This window comes from Gymnodraco acuticeps, unplaced genomic scaffold (genome assembly GCF_902827175.1).
Source record: "Gymnodraco acuticeps unplaced genomic scaffold, fGymAcu1.1, whole genome shotgun sequence".
Taxonomy (NCBI): Eukaryota; Metazoa; Chordata; class Actinopteri; order Perciformes; family Bathydraconidae; genus Gymnodraco; species Gymnodraco acuticeps.
Window position 1 is genome coordinate 7,270,157 of NW_022990042.1, and position 7,440 is coordinate 7,277,596.

The 7,440-nt window shown below is 40.5% G+C and overlaps 2 pseudogenes; both read left to right on the plus strand.

Annotated features, from left to right (window-relative positions):
* Positions 1 to 208: 208 nt before the first annotated feature.
* On the plus strand, positions 209 to 2,718 carry LOC117545589 (annotated as a pseudogene).
* A 924-nt stretch (positions 2,719 to 3,642) lies between these two features.
* LOC117545595 lies at positions 3,643 to 6,469 on the plus strand (annotated as a pseudogene).
* Positions 6,470 to 7,440: the final 971 nt, after the last annotated feature.

Here is a 7,440-nt window from a genome sequence, read left to right on the forward strand (position 1 = left end):
GACAATTTTTTTTTAAAGCAATATTTTTAGTGGCCCGAGCGGGAAAGTGGAAAGTACGTTATGCTGGCCCGGGGTGTCTAAATAGTGCTTCCGGGCCAGCGGGCCATTTAATGTCGAGCCCTGCCGGTTACCGGCCGGCCCACATCGTCCGACCGGCCCACTTCAATACCGGCCCATCGGGATTCGTCCCGAACGTCCCGATGGCCAGTCCGCCCCTGGGTACAAACTAATGTTAAAAAAAAAGAAGCAATTAGGCAGATAAATAAAAATGTACTTGAATAAGTGTTCTAGATATTATCCAAATGAAAACTCTACAATGAAATTGCAAGTATGTGAAATTACACCCCAGTATAAGTAGACAGAGGACCAAGTGCTGCCCTGCTCTCACACAGGTGTTGCTCGTTCAGCTAATTTGGCAGCTAGTCTACAAATGGTGTCACTTCCTGTGTGATCTAGATCATTCAGTCATGGGGACTCAACTCTACCTAGATGTGATAGTCGTGGCTCTTTTTGCAACAACTGTTGCTAATTCAGGTATTCTTAGCACATGCATGTAAACATCTGCGTTTGTTGGAGAATGTATGGGGAAATATATAATAATGATTTGTTTGCAGAAATCAAAGTAAACTGTGAAAAAGACTCCATAAGCATCACATGGAGGATCCATCCGATGCTGGTGCCATTTGCAGCTCGTCACTTCCTCGGAAACTGCATGGCATCCCGGTTTAATGTTCTGCCCAGCGGAGAGGGGAACGCTGAGTTTAACTACACACTAGATGACTGCAATTTTAAAAGACTGGTAATGTAACTGCCATGTTTCACCAGAATATCTCTCAGCCTTATTAATGTCATAATGAGCTTTTTTTAAATTCTTCAGATGAAAGGGAAAAAGCTCCTCTACAAAAATGAGTTGACTTTCAGGCCCCAACCAAGGTCGAGTCCTGCATCTTATGTGTATCCCATCGAGTGTGTTTATCCAAGGTAGGAGTTTCGTTCTTATTTAAATTCAAGTTTAAAGCTGATATATGGGATAAATGTTGTTAATATATTTCAGACCTAAGGGGTGGATTCCTCCTTTCCTGAACGCGGGGTCAGGTGTTGCCGAAGGCCGGGGAGGTCTGAAGTTCCACATGCTGCTCCTAAATGGTGAGGGCTCATGCTCCCAAAGGCAAAACACTCTAAAAAAGCACACTAAGCAGTTTTTACTTTTCCCGTTACAGAAAGATTAACAGCGGTAGCGGAGAAAAATGTCATCCCCCCTGGGCTCCTTCATGCCAATATGGGCAACAGTGGCGCAGGAGTCCCATCAGCCATTGCTGCTGCTCATGGAGGAATGTGTGGCAGCCACTACGTCTGAGCTGCAGGCTAACAGCAATGTGTACCCCATCATTACAAATAAGGGGTGAGATCCAGTCTCTGATTTATTTAATTGTTTTCTGGAGTTTAGTCCTTATCGCTTATCTGAATGTCTTCAGGTGTCTCTTGGACAGTGAGAAGGGAAACTCCATGTTTCTCCAGCGGTACCAGTCCTCTGCAATCACCCTCTACCTGCAGTCCTTCAAGTTTGGTCTTGGCGAGGAGGTGAGGGTGTAAATGGAAAGTGCTCTAAAGAATATTTGGTTCCTAGCTAAAATGTATGTTTCATCTGCTCCTCAGGTGTACATTCACTGCAAACTGCTCGCATGGGATCCTGAAGTTCTAAGTGAAAGCAAGAAAGCTTGCCACTATGTAAAGGAAAATGAGAGGTAAGGGAAGAGTTTGATATGTTGGAAGTATGTGAACATGTTCTTGCCAGAAGTGTAATAGAATGAATGCAACTGATGCCATGTGCAACAAGTATGCACCATTAGCCAAGGCGGCTAGCTTATTTTAGTATAACATATCCAACTTGAAGTAGATTAATGCATGTACTTTGATCAGTATTGTGCTTTTTATATATCTATAACAAATTATCTCTAACTAACAAAGTATAGACAACAATTGTGACAAATGATAATTGTAAAATATTTAAGAATAACAATATAATATTTTTTAAAAGGAGTGGCACTCAAATGATTAGCCACCTAATGAGATGGGCCTATATTTAAAAAAAGCCCTGAGCTTTTCTGTTCACTTTTTTTCTGCACTGTAGATGGAAATGTATCTTTTGGTCCTTTTAGCAAATGTTATTAACTTGATATTTATTTTATTTTTTTAAAGCCATGCTGATGTATTTGAGCCTTGACTGTTGTTGCTTCCTTAGATGGGAACTCCTGGATGACCCCATGCAGAGCTCCATTTGTGACTGCTGTTCTAGGACCTGCAACACCCGCTCAAAGAGAGGAGACGAATGGGGTATCGCTCTTATGCCAACTTGTATGCTTTTTTATCTAGTGTAGTCTTTTTCAATTTGAAGTTATATATTTTGTTTTCCACCTCAGAATCCAACGGCTTCCGGCACACTTCTGTGTTAGGACCCCTGATCATAATGGATCCATCGCAACAAAATACCCACAATGCATCAGATGTTTCCATTGCTGACCAAGATTAATGAGTATTTATGTATGGTATCTGTCTTGAAGTTTTGTTCAAAACTTGCCATAAGACTAACGTTGCTAAACGTTTTCTCAACAGGAAGTCCAGTCTAGGATTGGGGAGACTGAACAGAGGGCCCAGTGGTGGACGACATCCATATGCAGATTAAAGTTGTCTGTATAAATAAAACTGTTGTTAACTCTTCAACTGTGTCCATCTGTCCTATCAGTAGAATTTTACTAATCATGTGTGACTTTTGTCATTGAAAGATACTGTCAAGTTCTGTCAATTATAATGTAACCTTTAAGTCCTCAGACAAATTGTAATGGCCATATGAGTTGGAGTATAGCCCTGAATTTTTCTTTTACTTTCCATTTTACATTGAGCTCTGCACATGATATAAATTCTGACATTACATACACCACCAGATTCAAAAGCTATTAGTGATCTGTCTGGTATTACAACTATGGCAATTGTTTATGTTGAGCTTCATTTGAAAAGACAATTCTGATCTGAATTTATTTTCTAGGCACTAATGCCTGCAGTTGAATGTAGCATAGTTTACTTTCTGGCCATGAATATAAAATCAATAGGGATGGCCTGCATGGCACGTGTTTATGCAGTTAAAAGATTACATCATAGCACCAACTCTAATATTCAGATGTGTGTGGATATTTTCTCACTGAATACAACTTAAATGAACTGAAACATTTCAGATATAAAAATATCACATTTGAATACAGGACATCTGATAAAGGAATACTACCTTCCCCCAAATGATTTGTTTAGAAATGACTCGCCTTTTAGTTCTCAAAGAAAACTTTTTCTTGCATGACTTGACGTTGAACAAAGAATCCCAACGTATACATATATTAATGTTAATATATATAACAGCAAAACTAAATCAAAACCTCAGGAAGACAACCAATGCACTATCATCCTTAAAGTGTTTTAAATAAGAATTGAAGGTAGTCAGACAGGATAATAAATTGATTAACAAATGGTAATTTTGTGCTGCTGATGAAGCCGAATGAAAATGAATTGGGTGTAAGGACTAATGTGATTGGATGCTCCCCATGCTGTAATCAGTGTGCTGGCTGCTGCAGCTGGGCCTGCTGACAGGCACCAGGTGAAAGACGTCATCTTGATTGATGCCTCTCAGGAACAAGGTATAAGAACATGCACTGTGTCAGTAGCAAGCATGCAGTCATGATGGTTTCATTTTGTCAAGGTGCACTGCTTCTGAGCTTGGCAGCTGCCATGGCGGTATATGCAGGTAAGACTGGAAACAATTAAAGTCATGTTATTATCCTTGACTCAAATAGTTGAGTCTAAAGCTAATTTATTTGTGTTGCAGACATGAAAGTGGACTGTGGGCCAGATTTTGTGACGCTGATGTGGACAGAAAGCCGACCCCAGGCCGACACGTCGCTTCTCCGTCTAGGTAGCTGTTTCCCAACCAGCTTTTCAGCAGGAGAGGCCTACTTCTATGTGGATCTCACTGACTGTAACTTTAGGATACTGGTATGTGTGTATATTGTAGGAGCAAACACAATAGTGGTGGCTTAAAGCCCACCTCTGCTCCGCGCCGTCCTTTAGATGAGCCTGGTCAGATTGATAAAAGAGGGAGTTCAACACACCGGCATAAAAGTTATAACAGTAATCTGATTTTAATGGTAAAAAAACACCAATACAAGTTTACAGAGTACTCCGGACTCCCAGTTCTACTGCTGTGCGATACAGGTATCAGGACCAGCCAGTCAGAAACAGGGGGCCCTTTGCATGAAGAAACAACAGTGTATATATGGACATATTTGGGGCGGAGATCTACTTCTTATCTTCCACCGGACCCAACTCCTTTAATTTGCCAGGGAAGGTTTCACACAAACTATTCTTTTAAAACAATCAAACATTGTACACAGATATATTGGTATTGAACATTGTACACAGATATATTGGTGCTTGGGATTATTTGCCCCAGAAAGAACCTTGGAAAAAGAACATGTGTGTGTTAGTGAGGGAAAGTGTATGTGTGTGTGCATGCTGATAAGCAGAGGCGTATGTGTGTGTTGCTGATATATGGGTTAAGGAGTTTATGTGTGTGTGCTGCATGGAGACTGACACACACCTCGTGTGTGTCAGGGTCTCTGGGTCATGGAGTGTAAGTAAGAAGGTTTAGATATATAGGATTACTTTAAACAGTCCCAAATAATACATGTTCACTTCAATACAGTTCAAGATAATACCTGTTTACTTTAATACAGTTTAGAACAATATCTGGGTGCTTTAATATATATATATATTTGAAACCTGCAAGCTGTGAGTCTTCTATATTTCCTACAGCTCTCTCAGGGGGATCTTTGTCTCTCTAACAGGTCACCGGGGATGTGCTGCTGTACAGCAATGATCTGACCTACGTTGCTTCTGAGGATTCTTACAATTTGGCTTTCACTCACCCAGTTGTCTGTGCATATGAGAGGTTAGTGTTCATACCAACTACAACATAAGGTGCTAAAGGGTGACCCTTCACTAACTATTCCAATGTGGCATTTCCATGGCAGCATTTTCTATACACATTCTGCTTTATTTTGTGCAGGCCCAAAGACTGGTATTCCAGCCAGCAGATCTATGACCCGGTGTTTAAAACCTACGGTCTAGGAGATCTGCAGTTACCATTGGCCTTATGAATGGTGGGTAAACAACATGACAAACTCTCTACAAACGGCAGCTCTCCCTGACTTTTGTAATTTAATGACTCTTTTCCTTTTTACTGCCCTAGACGACTTCTCAGGCCCCGCTGAATCTACAAGCTTTCCTCTGGGCTCCATCATCCCCATCATGGCTAGTGTGGTACAGAAGACCCATCAGCCCTTGCTGCTGCTTCTTGAGGAATGTGTAGCAGCTACCACACCAGAGCTGCACCCTGAAAGCACCATGTACCCTATAATCTCCAATAAAGGGTACTCTAATGGCAATAAGCATTGACTTAAAAAATGTGTTTTGGTAATATGCTAATTAATTTTCTTTAACCCAACAGATGTCTTTTGGAAAGTGTGTCGTCACAATCAAAATTTGAACCGAGGCAAAAGTCATCGGAGATGCGCCTATCACTTCAGACCTTTAAGTTTGCTATGGGAGAAGAGGTAAATTGGCCTTCTAAATTGTACATTTTTGTTCAGATTCAAGGTTTGATTGTGGAAACTGAGATTAATTGATGACTCCTATATTTTCCCTCTATTCAACAGGTCTTTATCCACTGCAAACTTTTGGCTTGGGATCCCAATGGTCTTGACAACACTAAGAAAGCCTGCCACTTTGTCAAAGGGCATGGGTACAAATATTACTTCAATATATCAGAATTTGAATTGTACGTTAATTTGTTTTACATGAGATGACTTATTCAGCTTTAGCTCAGTCTATTGAAGATACAGATGGATCCCATTCATAACTGTTCAAACTTCGTGAAGACTTTATTTAGAAGAGTTGAGATGCATTTTAATCTTTTCATCCAATCTTCATGAACTCAGTTGGGAGTTGCTGGACAACTTGGCCCAGAGCAATCTTTGTGACTGCTGTGAATCGAAATGCAAGTCAAGGAGGCAGAGGAGTGTTGCGTCAGGTATGTACACAACTTCTGCTGTATTACACTTGATTTGTTGACTTGTACTAAAATATATATGTTTGCAGAGAAACATGGAATGGTACAAAAAGCAGTCATTGGGCCATTTACCATCACAGATGTGAATTCCTGAAGGTAAGGGTTTCATATTTCAATATTCATTTATTCTGAACGGCTACTTTAAACTTTGTTCTCCCAACAGGAATGGATCCATTTCCCTGACTGGGTTCTTCAATCTGAATTCGGGTTTTATTGTTTCGTAAGCTTAGTGCGAGCCTGTCTCTTTGCATTTCAGATTGTATGTTGCTAATAAAACAATGTATCTGAACCACTTAATTGAAGTTCTCAAATTCTTAAGTTTGACTTGCCTTTTGTGTGAAATGGTTTAAACTAAGCTGTTTTACTGAATCATGATGACCTAATTTCTGGCTAAAACAAACATGCACACATCTGGTTGCAATAAATGATGGTTTGTTTTGGGAACATTTCCAGGTTGGTTTTCAAAGGTGTTTTTTTTTTCCCTGTGATGTGTCAATTTCCCAAAAATATTATTCACATTAAATTAATCTCTACTCATCCGGAAAATAAAAGGTGAATTACATGATCAGCCGGATACATATTATGCTATTCTCGCAGATTAATGTAAAGACCTCTCCAAGAGAGAACTGGTGGCTGTCTGTGTTCGATACCTACACAAAGGAGTGTTGAAGGAGAGGGCTGTTGGTTTTGTAGAGACAGGGGACATGACTGCAAATGTAATATCAGAAAAGATTTTACAAGTAGCCTACTGGAGGCACTAGAGCTTGATCCCGCATTATGTGTTGGATTTAGTTTTGATGGAGCATCAGTGATGTCCGGCAAAAGAGGTGGGGTTCAAGTAATTCTGAAGCAAACGTTCCCCCATGCTGTTTATGTGCACTGTAACTCGCACCGTCTCAACCTTGTGCTTTGCGCAGCATCCAAGGCATCACCCAGCGTCGCAACCTTTTTTGATATTTTGAACTCCTTACATAGTTTAATGACTGGGTCACATAGACATGCAAAGTTTATAGAAATACAGAAACAGCTCCGCCCACATAAACCAGCGCTAGAGCTTGAGAGGGGCTCCGACACGCGATGGAGTTCCAGGTCTGGTTCAGTTAATAAGGTTTTGAGTCTTTTTGATGCAATATTAGAAACGCTTGCCGCATTTTCTGAGAGCACTGGTCAGACGAAAATCGAGGCTGACTCTCTCTTACAACAAATCCAGAACAAGAAATTTGTATTTCTTCTCGTAACATTTAATATGTTGTTTGAAATGAGTGACT